Genomic DNA, 16,506 nt, shown 5'->3' on the forward strand with positions numbered 1-16,506 from the left:
AATATTCGAATATATTTAGGAAATATGACAAAGGGCACCTAAAAAGATAAGCAACATCATTATATCACTTCTCATACACATGCAACACACAAACAAGGCATAAATTTTATCTCAAGGCTCAGCTTTGCTACAGAGAAATCCAGATTTTTATAGTTATATTTAAAGAGTATTGCCGAACAGCCATACGCGTAAGAATATTTTAACAGCCTAGCCGCTCGGGTATACTGTACAAACAGAATATTTAAAAGTACAGCTGTGCGGCTATAAGCCATAAACAGAATATTTTAAATGAGTATAGCCGCCTGGCTATACTCCAAACATTTTGGAAGACAGTATTGCCGCTCGGCTATTCCGTTTTTTAAGACGTTCATAAAACAATTCAAGACCATTCCTTGATATGTAGCTGAAGCGATGAATGTCCAGATCAATCTCAAAGTAGTTAGGACCCTGCATGTGAGAGAGCTTGATAAAGTCAAACAACATGGTTTTTCTGTTTCATCTTCTTAACACTCAGCAACATAAATGTTCAATGTTTACCTTGTAAAAATTGTGCTGGGGCATGAAAGAATTGGTTTGTCATTATATGCATGTACAAGCTTTTTCTCAGCAGAACACCGACCGATATCCTCAGGGTTTACCACCCCAGCCAAGATCTTTAGTCTTTCTCTAAAAGGTACAGTGGAGTCCTTTGCAAATCCTTTAAATTTTTCTGTCTCATTGTCAACCATTTTCTAAAAGCATCATTCAAATATATCAACAGACTGAGTGTTCCAATTGAACATAAGATCACATTTCCATCAGAATAAAGTACATGCCTATCCAAATGGATGAAGTTGCATACAAAATGAAGTTACCTTGGTGTTGTCCTGGAATTGAGGAGGGATGTCTTTATCAAAATTCTCAGAAACTTTGAAATACATTACAAGACTCATCCCCTCTCCATCACTATCACCAAGAAACATTGCAGCAGGATAAGTAGGCAACTGCAACAAGGCGCAGAGCAATATCATTAGATATTGACCAAATATAACAAACAAAACATAACAAAATAAATCAATTCTGAAAAAATACCTGTATGTTTACAATGAACACTTCCCATTTGCTTTCACTTTGGGAAGCTCAGGATGCTGGGCAATGTGATGTATCTTTTTGGGGCATACTGACACATCAACACCTATTGGAGTATATGGACTATATTTCGGAGCAGTTGACTTTCGTTATCTCTAGATGGTAGACCACCAGAAAATAATATTATCATTAGCAAGGCAGAACAGAGTAATTAGTTGCAAATGTCGAAATTCAGTTAAGGTTGGTCTTGACAAAAGAAAAAACCAAAGTCATACTTGAAATAGTTCTCGCCACGGAATTTAAAAGTTGAGGGTGAAATCTCAGACCAAGAACCTGAAGTCGGCTTCTCTACTCCAGAACATGGAATGATATATCCTGGTCTAGGCCGATACAGAAACCTTTTTGATTGACATGTGGATATATCATTGAAATGTTCAGTAATATACATGTACATCAATCCCAATATTCTAAGTTTTCTTTCTATTCAAAGAAAATTGAATTATTTGAATGCTTACATTGTTCAATGGTTTCTTCTGCATCACAGGATCTCCTTTTAAAAGAAAGTATGAAAACGGCTGATGGCTTTCTCTGGGACTGTGGAACCAAACTCTGTGCACTTAGAATCTTATCGTTGAAACTTACAGAAGGTACCAATCGAGTAAGCCGGATTTCAGGGCATTGTCTTGAATTTTTTCATTAGAATCACGTCCATCCTCTGTAAGTCCTTTAAAGCTTCCATAAGAGTCATCTAATATATTCTTCCTTTTACTACAAACTTCATCAGCCTTCCCTAAGTAAAAAAGCTCATAGCCCTGGGTATTAATAAGCGAAAACCGATTTGATTCCCTGCACTCATCTTTGTCTGTGATTTTATGTGATTTACCTCCATCAATTTTCATATAGCTTTGTTATTCTTCATACTTACACCCGTTATCAACAAAGCGAGCAGATCTTTCGTACTGAAGTACTTGGCCACTTGAGATATTCTGAACTGGATTGCTTGCTAATGGAAAACCATCTGTAGAATAAGAGAAGAAAATTAAGAAAACAAAACAAAATCCTTTTCCAATAAGTAGCTCAAGAAAAATTACTTCAGTAGTGATGACGTTTTGCAATCAAACAAGACCACAAGGCTTTCATTCTGTAATATGTAGTTACAGGCTGATGGCCAATACCTCCATGTATACTGATAAAGTCATCCTCCGAGTCAGACTCCAGAATACTCACCTGAGTCAAACCAAGCTTCCTCTTGGAAAATTACTGCAAATGAATAACTTTAAAAATATGAGATTCAAGAGCTATGAATTTTCTTGTCAGCACTATTGGTTGAAATTGAAAGATAGTTGAAATCTGAGGAAAGAAAGCACACACCATTCGAATCATATTGACTGTGGTGTCATTGCAGATGGGTGAGATGGAATGTTGAATTAGAAACCTTAGATCTTCTGTGAGTAGTTGTTGCACCATTCTCAAAGTCCACATGAACAAACTCATTGACAGCATAGTCACTCACGCGACCTTCTGCAGCACTAGTTATTTTCTTGAAACTGGTATATTTATTTTCTTGGTACCATCTGAGGCGGAGCAGGTTGCCTTTCTATGGCGTTTGATGACCCACTGAGAGTGTTTTTTCCGTAGTTTAATTGTTTTGGATGGGGTTGACATGCAACCAGCCATTGTGGCTTTTAAATCATGCAAGTCCCAACTACAACGATGCCTTCATCAAGTCCTCTCCAACCTGTGTGCCTACAAATGAAACAAAATAAATCAGAGAAAGATTAAAGGATTTCTGGAAAACAGTTTCTATGATCACAAATAATCATGAGAACGCAATCAATTCTTTCATCATGAGACTGTTTCAGTAATTTATGGCTCAAACGCTAGAACAGTTAACCAACTTAACACTTGGAAATTATTAGAATCAAACGGATGACACAAAGAGGTCTCTATGTTTAATGAGTATGGTGACACTATCAGAACGCACCTTGGTTAGAAGCGACTGGTAACTTGAAGCACTACACTAGTTATTCAATCAATTTGTCGATGAAAATATGCAATCATCATAAAAATCAAATGTCTGATTCAAACCTTCTCGAACAAAGTGGGATGTCTCTTTCCCAGTCCCATAGATAACCCACTTATCTATCATAAGCCCCAAATCTTTAGTTCTGACTCACTAGAATGTAAACATGACCAGAAAACAAAAAGATAGAACAACCACCTCACGAACAACTCAACAAAACCTTAGTCCCTGTACTTGCTATTATCTATATTAAGCCCCAAATCTTTAGTTCTTACTTTGGTTTAATTAATTAGTACCTTTCTCTTAAGTAGTTGGTATTTGCAAAGTAAATAGGAGCATCAATCTCAAGTATGAGAATTTGAGAATTCCAGGAACATTGCTTGCGTTGGGATACTGCTCAACATTTCTGTAAACCATGGAATTCGGAAGGTTTCGTCGAACAAAAGTCCTTGGCCTTGCCACAAACAAAAGTACCCTGATCACAGATATTGCAACCTACACAGAAGAAAAAAGAAATATTAGTTCTAATGCATAGTTTTAAGTTGATAGATATAGTGTTACTGTCACACACAATAATGATACGTACCACTAAGACTAGTCCAATTTCAACGCTGCCAAAAACGACGTCGATATAGGTACTCAGGCAGACAACAAAGTCAAACTGGTCAACCTTCCAGAGATGAATTGCGGCTTCATAGACTATGACAACAAGCAAAGCCCGACTATGTGTTTCAATGTCTGTATATTCTCCAAGTTTGATTCAGTTAGGATTTCCAACTACTCATCCAACTTAGGCTAACCTAGATTCCTAACAATTACATACTACTTTTACATGTCTAGTAATAACTTTTCGACCACATCTTTCTCTTTTCAGGATGCAAAACACATAATCAGAAGCAAATTTTTGTATAGTGGCCATCAGAAATTGAATCGAGTTCATAATTTAGCCAAAGTCAGGAAAAAAAAAAAAAAAAAAAGGACACCCGCCTAGCGCCTAGGCCCATTTTTCCAACATCCTAACTGAACAAAAGCACAGTTTATAGGTTTTGAGCTCTAATTACGAACATCATTACCGAATTTAACATTACAGAACAAAATCCACCACCTGTTCTAGATTTCTGTGCATCGTAGATTTTCCAAAATAAGCAAAATATAAAGATAATTTAGTTAAAACTACAAGTAATCTGAATGCATTCCACTAAAAAGCAGGAAGCAGAGTAATTGAAGACTGAGCTTAGTGAAAAGAAATTTCTTGGGAGATGCCAAGAGAGCTCAAATGAGGAATTGCCCACCTCTATTTTGGCCTTGAACTGGAAGACTTTGATGGGAAGTGATTCGGTGAAGCGAGCCAGGCAGGGAGGGAAATATGAAGCTCGTATTGCCATTTTTGGCCTTTTTGTTTTCAATAAATAGTATAGCCGCGCGGCTATACCAGCATTCTGTCATCTCTTTGAAGGAGTGTACTGATAGAATTCATACTAGAAGGCAAAAGGTCTATATAGGTATTGAGAAAAGCAATGTCTATATTTCTATTAATATTGATAATAGGTTACAATCAATGTATCAGACAATGAAAGCATGCGGCTCTTGTCATATGGTACTTGAGGAGTACATCAAAAGACAAAAATATTGAACAAGAGCAGTAATTAAAATGAATGGCTAGACATCTCATAAGACCACTCACCCATCTTGGTCCCAAGATCGAATTATACAATGTAAACAGAGCGCAAAAGTACAGATTGAAGTGAAAGACACTCGTATTTAACCTCTAAATAGAAACGTCCATTTGGGAGTGGTTCACCCCTACATAAATAATAAATTTTTTTCTTTAAAAGGAGGAAGCATGGTAGTGGAGTTTACAAATGACATTCTGCATACTAGAAAATTAAGTAGGAAAGGAGGAGGATGAAAGATCTACTTGCTAATTTCCACTTCACAAGAAAAATTAGCTATTGAACCTGTCGAAGAATCAATGATAACCTACAAAATAAAAAAAACAAGCAACAATCAGTGAAACTTATACTTTGGGTCAAACTTTATCTTCCCTAAGAAAGTTAAAAGGGAAATAAAGGGACCAGTGACACTTATCTACCATTCCTTCCCATTCGACGGTTGCCTTCCATTATCCTCCTTACCCGTTGTTTAAGTGAGAAGGTACAAGCAAAAATCTATGAATATTCAATAACAACAACAAAACACATGGATCACATGGACTGTAGAAAAGTACCAAGTAGGCATACAAACCTTGGCAGATAAGTTTGTCAACATAGTTATTTTGCAGCAAATGCACTTCTACGTTTAATTATTTTATGAATGTCATATGTGAAAAATATAAACTTCTAACCAACTTACCACAAGTCTATACCGAGGTTAAAAAATGTGTAGCGGAAACTTCTGAAACGAGAGGACACCATCCATTACAAAAAGTGGAATCAAATCAACACCAAAGTTTGTCATTGTATCATTCTCCAACTTCCTTTCGGCAAATTGTATTGTGGCGGTAGCCGGCCCAAACCAAAAGAATGGGGCCAAACCTCTCTATCTGTCTGTCCCTGGTGTCTCTTTAAAAGTCAAACAAGAAGCAGCAAAGTCTTAGCCCTCCGCATGCTGTGAGTCTGTGACTGTTGGCTTGGATTCATTGAACTTGTTTGAAATTGAAAACCAACCATGACAAAAGTGAAAGGACATATACATAGAACATAGAGAGCAGAGGGAAGCCTCAGCTGTGCAAATTGCAAGCAAGAAAAGAAGATTGGAATTGGAGAGAAGGTGGCCACTTTTCATAAACATAAGGTGCTTTTCTGTCAGCAGGGGATCTTTGTCTTCTGATTTCACTTCTTTTTCCATCTTTCTTTCTCTCCAAAGCCATGAGGATGATGCATATATTACCTCCAAAATAAGGTGTACAAAATTTCAACCAAAATTTTCTTTGAATCAGTTGAAGAAGATTTCATTGGCCCGTACTATTACCTCCTCCTCAATATCAAACTCATTCACATAGTCTAAAGTAGCGTCCACCCTACAGTGCTATTCCACTAGTACAGTCAAAATATTTAAATAAATAAAAAAATTTATAGGCATGTAGTCAAAATATTAGACAGTAACATTAGGCTTCTAATACACAGAGGTTCCTCAGCACCCGAGAGAGGCAAAGCAGAGAGGCATGGGTTTAGCAATCATCTTCACATTCACTATGCACAGAGGTTCCTCAGCACCCGAGAGAGGCAAAGCTTCCCATCTTATACTGTTGCTCTGTCTCTCTTCTCTTATTTTAATCTCTCCTCTCTTATTTTGTTCTCTCCGTGAAATTACAACATGGCAACCCGTTCGTACAACTCTCTATCTGTATTTTTATCTGTAAATTTGAATGCGTTTGTTTTTCTTCTTTGTGAAAATTTGGTTTTGTTTTGTTGATTGTACAGCGGTGGCAAGATCCTTTCTTCAAGTGGCAGCGATGAAGGGGTTGCTTCCCCTCTCGTGAGTTGTTCAGATCGAAGGAATCTCCATGATTCTCGTCTTTTCTCCGTTTTGCTGCTTGTAAATTTTTGGAAAACTATGGATGCCTAAGTTGATTATAACTATGGACATGACCCGCCCAGGCCACCAAGATACTCCCAGCCGCTTAGGCCGCCTAGATCGCCCAGCTGCCTAGATCAGCCCAGCCGCCTAGGCGCCGCCTAGATCCTTCCAGCCGCCAAGCGCCGCCTCGATCCTTCCGGGCCGCCAAGGTGCTGCCTTAGATCCTTCCAGCCTAGGCGCCGCTTAACTCCCGTGTGCCGGTGTCCTCCTCCTAGCGCCTAGGCCGATATCTCAAACATCGCTCAAAACTGGAACGAGCTTGCTCAGTGCCCTAGACGCTCAGAATGTCATCATCCGAGTCGACTCCAGAATACTCACCGAGTCAAACCAAGCTTCCTCTTGGAAAATTACTGCATATGAATAACTTTCAAAATATGAGATTCAAGAGCTATGAATTTTCTTGTCAGCACTATTGGTTGAAATTGAAGGATTTTCTATGTGACTTTATTATGTTTAGAATTTGGTATTTTGTTTGCTGGTTTTAGTGCCTGATTCACAGAAACCAATAGAACCAGTATATGCAACGTATGCAGAGGAGAGAAAACTCGGAGAGACTGAGAATGCTTTTTGTCTGTATGTCTATATTGCATCAGAGCCAAAAAAAAACACAATATAAGCATGACACAAGCTGCCAAAAACAAATCCTAAAAACTAGGATACAAGGACTCATCTACAGCCATTCAAGGTCATTGGAGGCTACGATTCTTACACCTAGGATAGAAATTGTTACAGCATAAAGGACTAAGACAGCTAAGAATGACAGCTGTAAAATTTCCTAAAATAGTAAGAAAACTAGCTGTTGGACATATCCTATAACAGCTATTACTATAAAAGGAAAGTTCTTCGTTCCTTCGATTTCATCATCCTATTCATTGTCAATCTGCAGGATTAACATCCGCAGCTTGATTCAAAACTAGTATGCAACTTAACTCTCAACAGCCTCTCCTAAGCTGCTTCTGGTTTAACTCCAAGCTTCAACCTCAAATAATTGAATCGATCTTTGGGCGAGCTTTTGTAAAAATATCTGCCAACTGTTCTTCACTGCAGAATTTTATATCAATCACCCCTTCTTGTAAAGCTTCCCTTATGAAATGATACCTTCGGTTTATGTGCCTTGTTTTCTGATGGAAAACAGGATTTTTGACCATTGATATTGCTGACATGTTGTCACAAAACAATGGTGTTGCATCAGATTGCATTTCACCAAAATCATCCAACACAAACCTTAGCCAGATAGCTTGAGCTGTTGCCTCATTCAAACGTATTCAGCTTCTGCAGCTGACAATGCAATCAGTGTTTTGCTTGATCAAGCCCATGAAAAGACTCCACTACCAAAATCAATGCATATCCAGATGTGCTTCTATCATCTTCATGCCATTAATCGAGTCACAAAAGCCAACCTGTAATAAAGCATTATTATCCCTTGTAAATTCAATGCCATAGCTGAGAGTGCCTTGAATGTATCTAAGAACCCTTTTTGCAATTCCCATGTGCTTCTTTGTGGGGCTGTGCATGAATCTTGATAACAAACTGGCTGCAAACATTATATCAGGCCTGTTGCAGTCAGATACAACAGGCTGCCAACAATTTTTCTAAACAAACCTTCATCAGCCAAATCACTTCCATCAACTTTCTTTAATCTTTCACCAGTGGGTAGAGGAATTGTTACTGACTTACAATCCTCGAGACCAAATTTCACAAGCAAGGACTTTGCATACTTGCTTTGATGAATAAACACTCCATTTTCAGTTTGTAGAACTCCCATTCCCAAGAAATGATGTAGGAGTCCTAAATCAGTCATTTCATACTTTTGCATCATGTCCCTTTTAAACTCACTGAGCAAAGCATTACTGTTTCCAGTATAAACTATATCATCAACATATATAGAGACAATGATCAGTTTTCCTTCTTCATCAGCCTGTATATAAGGTGGCCTCACTGGTGCTTCTTTTAAAATTGCAGCTAGTTAGATAGGTGTCTATTTCACTGTGCTCGGGAGCCCGCTTCAAACCATAGAGGGCCTTCTTTAATTTATAGACCTTATGACTTGCTGTTTTCACTTCAAACCCCTCTGGTTGCTCAGTATAAACCTCCTCCTCAAGTACTCCATTCAAGAAGGCTGACTTAACATCTAATTAAACAACTTCCAACCCTTTTGTGCTGCAAGTGCAATCAAAGTTCTGATTGTATCTAACCTTGCCACCGGGGCAAAGGTTTCATTATAATCAATACCAGGTTTTTGAGCATACCCTTTAGCCACAAGCCTAGCCTTGTGTTTTTGAATTGTCCCATCAAGATTCAGCTTGGTTTTGAACACCCATTTGACTCCTATGACTGGTTTATCTGTAGGCCTTTCCACTAGCTCCCAAGTTCCATTCTTTTCAATAGTTTCTATCTCAGCATCCATTGCTTCCTTCCATGCTTTGTCTTCAACAGCTTCATAGTAAGTTTCAGGTTCAATGATGGTCATGTGACATCTTGCATAAATGTCCTCCAAACTTCTCAGCTTCACTGGTGTATTGCTTGGAGTTGACCCTTGACTGGTGCCATTGCCATTTCTTCCAGAGACATGTTCATCATCTGAGATTAATTGATTCAGATTTGGAGAATCAATGCTATGAATTTCATGAGAGGCTTCTTCTGTTTTAGCTATCTCAGAATTTCCATTTTCAAAGATGAAAGGCACAGAAACAGTTTCATCTTGCTTGCTTTCCCAATTCCAGGATTTGTTCTCATCAAAAACAACACTTCTAGAGAGTATAATCTTCTCATTTTGAAGATTATAGACCCTGTAACCCTTCTCACAGCTGCCATAATCCATAAAAATTCCTTTGCTTGCTTTGTCATCAAACTTCTGTCTAAGGTTTGATGGAATGTGACTGTAACAAATACTTCCAAACACTCTCAGGTGTTTTACACTTGGTTTTCTTCCTGTAAAAGCTTCAAATGGAGTTTTGTCTCAGAACTCAAGTGGTATAGCACTGTTTTGCAGATACATAGCAGTACAAACTGCTTCAGCCCAGAACTTTATAGGAATTTTCTTCTCAGTCATCATTGATCTTGCCATTTCACAAATGGTTCTGTTTCTTCTTTCAGCAATCCCATTTTGTTGAGGTGAGTAGGCAATAGTCAATTGCCTCTCCATGCCAAGATCACTGCAATACTCAAGGAATTCATGTGAAGTGTATTCTCCACCTCTGTCACTTCTTAGTTTCTTTAAATTGAATCCACTTTGTAGCTCAACAAAAGCTTTGAACTTTTTGAACACACTTATCACACTTGACTTGTTTATGAGAAAATATACCCAACACATTCTTGAATAGTCATCAATGAATGTGATGAAGTATTTATTTCCTCCAATGGACTCATTTTGCATTGGACCACATACATCCGTGTGTATCAACTCAAGTGGATTCTTAGCTCTCCAAGGCTTCTCATTCTCAAATGGTTCTCTGTGGCTTTTACCATACACACAGCCTTCACATACTCCTTCTTTTTCTGAGAAACCAGGTAAGCCTAACACCATTTGTGTTTGCTGCATTTTTTTCATGCTTGCAAAATTCAAATGCCCCAATCTTCTATGCCAAATCCATGGATCTTCTTGTACTGCTGCTTTCATTCCCATTGAGCAGATAGATCCAATAGACAATGGAAAGCATCTATTTCCAGCCATTGCTACTTTGGCAACAACATTGTCAAGACTGCTATCATCACATATTAATGCATAGTTTCCTCCAAATAGAATGTAGTACCCATGCTCCATCATTTGTCCTACACTCAACAAATTCTCATCCAGACCAGGGACTAACAGCACCTCATTTATATATCTTCTCCATTTTCTTGTCTCAACTACTAGTGTCCCTTTTCCTGTGACTTGAACAAGGTCACCAGTGCCCATTTTCACTTTGCAGGTCACTGACCTATCAAGATTGATCAACAAGGACTCTTGAGAGGTCATGTGATTGCTGCAAGCACTGTCGACAAACCACACAGACTTGCTTGATGCAATTGAGCTTGCATGACAAGCATAGAACATTGTTCCTGTGGTTACTTCTTCCTCTTTTGCACAGTTTGCAACTTGTTTACCACTTTCACAGTCCTTAGTTAAATGACCAAATCGACTGCACTTTCCACACTTGGGTTTTCCCTTATATCTGCATATACCAAAATGGTATTTCTGACACACTTGGCACTGTGGTTTCACACCACCTTGACTACTACTCCCTTGCTTGTTTTGTGAATTGAAGCTGCTGTTCCAATTCCCTCCAGAGCCATTATTCCAATTTGAGCCATTATTGTTGTTAAAGTTTCCACCTTGAGACCAATTTGAGCCCTTTTTGTTCTGTCCTTGCCATTTTTGATTTTGCTTTCCCTGAGAACTTTTGTTAGCTCCAGAAGCTTGATTATTTCCAACTCTAAGACTGCTAAAAGCTTTCTCAGTTCCTGCCAATTTATCCCTTTCATCATGTAGATCCTCTCTCTTATCATAGACTTTGACAGATGCAAGAATTTCTTCAACTCTAATAGTGTCAAGGTCTCTGGTTTCTTCAATGATTGACACTATGGACTTGTACCTCCTACTTAGACTCATCAACAATTTTTGAACAATCCTTTTCTCTGTTACATCTTCTCCTAGAGATTTCAGGTTGTTTACAAGTTTCAAAAAATCGAGCCAAGTAGTCATCCAGAGATTCAACATCATTCATTCTCAAATATTCAAAATCAGCTCTAATAGCTTGTAATTTCAAAGCTCTTACCTTTTTATCTCCTCTGAACTCTCTTCTTAGAATTTCCCAAGCACCTTTTGCAGTCTTCTCATTTCTGATGCGTGGAAAGAGTTCATCTGTTAGTGCTCCTTGAATAAGACTCAAAGCCTTGGCATTTTTGATCTTATCTTCTCTGGAGATAGTAGGTGCTTCCACTGGAATTTCCTCAGCCTCACTCTCTTCATCTCTAGTGCCTTCAGAGCCTGCTTCCTGCTCAATAATCGGCTGTGGTTGTATTCCAATCTCCACTGCATCCCATAGGTCATATGCTATGAGGATAGTCTCCATTTTTACTGACCAAAAATCATAGTTTGAACCGTTGAACTGTGGAGTTCGTAAATCTCCACCTGCAGAACCTGAACCCACCATTTTGATGTGAGTCTCAGTGAACCACACAATAAAAGAGCAACCTTTATCCCTTATAGAGATTTCAGGAAAACCCCCTTTCTCACAGCTCACTCCCCTTCTCAAATCGACTGTAAGCTCGATACCATGTTTAGAATTTGGTATTTTGTTTGTCTGGTTTTAGTGCCTGATTCACGTAAACCAATAGAACCAGTATATGCAACGTATGCAGAGGAGAGAAAACTCAGAGAGAATGAGAATGCTTTTTGTCTGTATGTCTATATTGCATCAGAGCCAAAAAAAACACAATATAAGCATGACACAAGCTGCCAAAAACAAATCCTAAAAACTAGGATACAAGGACTCATCTCCAGCCATTCAAGGTCATTGGAGGCTACGATTCTTATACCTAGGATAGAAATTGTTACAGCATAAAGGACTAAGACAGCTAAGAATGACAGCTGTAAAATTTCCTAAAATAGTAAGAAAACTAGCTGTTGGACATATCCTATAACAGCTATTACTATAAAAGGAAAGTTCTTCAGTTCCTTCGATTTCATCATCCTATTCATTGTCAATCTGCAGGATTAACATCTGCAGCTTGATTCAAAACTAGTATGCAGCTTAACTCTCAACATATTAGACAGTAACATTAGGCTTCTAGTACTAGAAAGAAATCAATAAAGCAAAAAGGCATTGGTGAGCAATGCCAATGCGCCTCCCTCCACTAACCGACCTCTCCCTGCGTGCATGTTTAGAATTTATCCTTTCCTTTTCTTTACCCCAACCAAGACCACCAGGAATTATAAATCTCTCATTCCCTCTTCATTTGCCTCCCAATTCTCAGTCTCTCAACAATAGAAACACAGTTTTCTATCTCCTCCTTTCACTCCGCACGAAACAAACCCCTCATTTCTTATGGCTTTCCTTATTTTATGTCACCATTCCTCCTTCTCACACACTATATACATGTCACCTTTGCTCCTTCGCACCAGCAAGCTTCGTCTGTCTTCATTTGGAAATAAAAGGACACGACCCACCCTAGTGCCTAGACCAGACCCACCCAGGCCGCCGAGGTGCCGCCTAGATCCGCCCAGGCCACCTAGGCCCTCCCTAACTCCGTGGTGTCGGTGTCCTCTCCCGCCTAGTGCTTAGGCCGATTTTTCGAACACTACTCAAAACCTAGAACGGGCTTGCTCTATGCCCTTGACGTTCGTAAGGATGAGTTCGAGTCCGATTCACTAGAATAGTAAAAAAAACCCAGTATAGCCGAACGGCTACACTATTTTTTTAAACGGCTCTACTATTTTTTTCAAAAAATGTGAACCACCATTCTAACTTTTCTAAGAGAATGGATTCATCTTCATAGGAACCTTTGGATCTACCACATGAAAACCACCTTTGGCTACGATTTTTTCTCTTATTGTTCCTTCTTTTTGTGTAAAATTTGGATTTTATAACTATGGTGCACAAATTATATTAATTTGAGAAAATTTTGATAAATCACATCAACATGTCGTGTGGATATGTACACAAGCAATAAAATAACTTCTCAAGTGAGTCAGTGAATTACTAGAGTATTTTCATGATCACAAATTTATTGATTCGATTTAGCACTCCGGACATAAATTTGTTTTGGTAAGAGTCCATAAACATAATATTTTAAATGTATAGCCGCACGGCTATACCTTTGAAATATCATAATCTGAATTTAACATAAGAGTGATCTAACATATTCTTCCTCTTACTGCAAACTTCAGCAGCCTTCCCTAAGCGAGAAAGCTCATAGCTCTGGGTACTAATAAGCGAAAACCAATATGATTCCCTGTGCTCATCTTTGCCTGTGATTTTATCTGATTTACCTCCATCTATTTTCATATAGCTTTGGAATTCTTCATACTTACACCCATTTCAACAAAGGGAGCAGATCTTTCGTACTAAAGTACTTGGCCACTTGAGATATTCCCAACTGGATTGCTTGCTAATGGAAAACCATCTGTAGAATAAGAGAAGAAAATTAAGAAAACAAAACAAAATCCTTTTCCAATAAGTAGCTCAAGAAAAAATTACTTCAGTAGTAATGATGTTTTACAATCAGACAAGACCACAAAGCTTTCACTCTGTAATATGTTGTTACAGGCTGATGCCCAATACCTTCATGTATACTGATAAAGTCATCATCCGAGTCAAACTCCAGAATACTCACTGATTCAAACCAAGCTTCCTCATGGAAAATTACTGCAAATGAATAACTTTCAAAATATGAGATTCAAGAGCTATGAATACTCTTGTCAGCACTATTGGTTGAAATAGAAAGATAGTTGAAATCTGATGAAAGAAAACACATACCATTCGAATCATATTGACTGTGGTGCCATTGCAGCTGGTTGAGATGGAATGTTGAATTTGAAACCTTAGATCTTCTGTGAGTAGTTGTTGCGTCATTCTCAAAGTCCACACAAACAGACTCACTGACAAAGATGTCTCAGTATATTCCCAAGTCGATTCAGTCAGGATTTCCAACTACTCATCCAACTTATGCCAAACCAGATTCTTAACAATTACATACTACTTTTACATGCTAAAATCTCTATTGCTCCCTCTAGTAATAACTTTTTGACCACATCCTTCTCTTTTAGGATGCAAAACACAGAATCAAAAGCAAATTTTTGTATAGCGGCCATCAGAAATTGAAGCGAGTTCATGATTTAGCTAAAGTCAGGAAAAAAAGAAAAAAGGGACCCGCCTAGACCAGCCCAGGCGGCCACCTAGCGCCTAGGCCGATTTTTCCAACAGCCTAACTAAACAAAAGCATAATTTATAGGTTTTGAGCTCTAATTATGAACATCATTACCGAATTTAACATTACAGAACAAAATCCACCACATGTTCTAGATTTATGTGCATCATAGATTTTCCAAAATAAGCCAAATATAAAGATAATTTAGTTAAAACTACAAGTAATCTGAATGCATTCCACTAAAAAGCAGGAGGCAGAGTAATTGAAGACTAAGCTTAGTGAAAAGAAAAACCTTGGGTTGAAGAAACTATCCCACCAGCCAGAGTCTGGGGCTTTAGGCTCGACTGGAACCAAGCTTAAGTTTTTCTTCAATTTTCCTATCTTTCTTGCTTTTCTTTGATTTCTTGGGAGACGCCATGATAGCTCAAATGAGGAATTGCCCACCTCTTTTTTGGCCTTGAACTTGAAGACTTTGATGGGAAGTGATTCGATGAAGCGAGCCAGGCAGGGAGGGAAATATAAAGCGTATAGCCATTTTTGGCCTTTTTTTAAATTTTTTAAAAAAAGTATAGCCGCACGGCTATACCATTTAAATAGTATAATATATTTAGAATGTCTAGCCGTGCGGCTATACTGGCATCCTTTTTTCCTCCCCCCTGATTTTCGTTTATCTGTCATGTCTTTGAAGGAGTGTACAACAGCACCTGAGAAGCATGTGCTTGCAGACGCCACATCTCATAAACTAGACACGCACCCATGAGTTAATGCAATTATGTTCTGTGCTTCAATGCCATCGTGTATGGTCTTCTAGCCAGAAAGTCTTTTAAAGGAACACAAGAATAAATATTCCTCTTCAAAATCATTGGTTGAGAAGGAATTGGGCGTGGACAAATTAGAGATCTCTAAGAGATTTACAGATCCCCGTCAAGAAGGCAACAAGAGAAGGATTCTAGAAAGACTTGATGCTGATGTACAAAAGTTAAGAACCCTTCAAATAACCGTGGAAGACCTGAAGAGGAAGGTGGAGATTACTGAAAAGAGCAAAAAGGGCAAAGGTATTGAAGTTGAAAACGTGAAGGGGCAGCTGGAAGAAGCTGACGAGGCCATCACTAAGTTGTAATATATCTCCACTATCAATTATTATATTGTGAAGTAAACAACACACCAAGATGATGTTAGAATTCATAGTTTCAGTAATTAGTTTTTGAATATTTTGGATGTTTGGGAGGAAGGAAGAAATCACACAGAGAGTATGAAGAAGAGAACGTTGCTCTGAAATAAAAATGGAGATGACTATTCGTTTCTACTCCACTAGCCAATATATCGTTAGCAGAGAGAGAGAGAAGTGAGATGCTTCTCTAACGGATTTACATCAAAATTGAATCCTAGCCATTGCTTCTATCATCCTATGAGATGCTTACATTTGTCACTAGCTGCCACTTAAGTCCTAGACTAGAAAGAGAGTTCACTTGGGACTATGATCCAGTGGCTCACATTACAAACAGAAATTAAAACATATAAAATGAAATTAAAACAAACTTTGTGACTTTGGCTCCAAGGTTTTCAGCTCAAGGCTTACACATCAATAGATGATGCTCGGAAGTTTCCGCTTATCAGGTCTCCACATGACCTTGTTAAGGATTCTCCGAGTGCCCTTTAACTGCGAGAATGCCGTTACTGCAAGTGACCTTGCAGCCCCATGCACGGCATCGGAAATGGAAGCTGGACTCAAAATAATTAGGGTTTAAAACTGATATATTTATTCTTCTCTCAATGAGGAATATATATACTACATACAGAGTGGTTACAAATAGGAAATAAGTACAAAATCTCCTAATTCTACTCAAATTAGATAATTACAATAAAATATAAATTCTATTCCTAATAGGAACGTTGACTCACGCCAACACTCCCCCTCAAATTGGTGCTTAGATATCGGTAATGCCCAACCTGTCAAGTGAGTCTTCAAATCGGCGCTTTGACAC

At 38.4% G+C, this 16,506-nt stretch overlaps 2 pseudogenes; both read right to left on the reverse strand.

Moving 5' to 3' along the window:
- Nucleotides 1-306: 306 nt before the first annotated feature.
- On the reverse strand, nt 307-2,745 carry LOC148916626 (uncharacterized; annotated as a pseudogene).
- Nucleotides 2,746-13,718: 10,973 nt separating this feature from the next.
- The window catches only part of LOC148916627 (protein ANTAGONIST OF LIKE HETEROCHROMATIN PROTEIN 1-like), a 47,842-nt pseudogene continuing 45,054 nt past the window's right edge, over nt 13,719-16,506 (reverse strand).

Source organism: Prunus mume, linkage group LG5 (assembly GCF_029339155.1).
Source record: "Prunus mume cultivar Tortuosa linkage group LG5, ASM2933915v1, whole genome shotgun sequence".
Classification (NCBI taxonomy): domain Eukaryota; kingdom Viridiplantae; phylum Streptophyta; class Magnoliopsida; order Rosales; family Rosaceae; genus Prunus; species Prunus mume.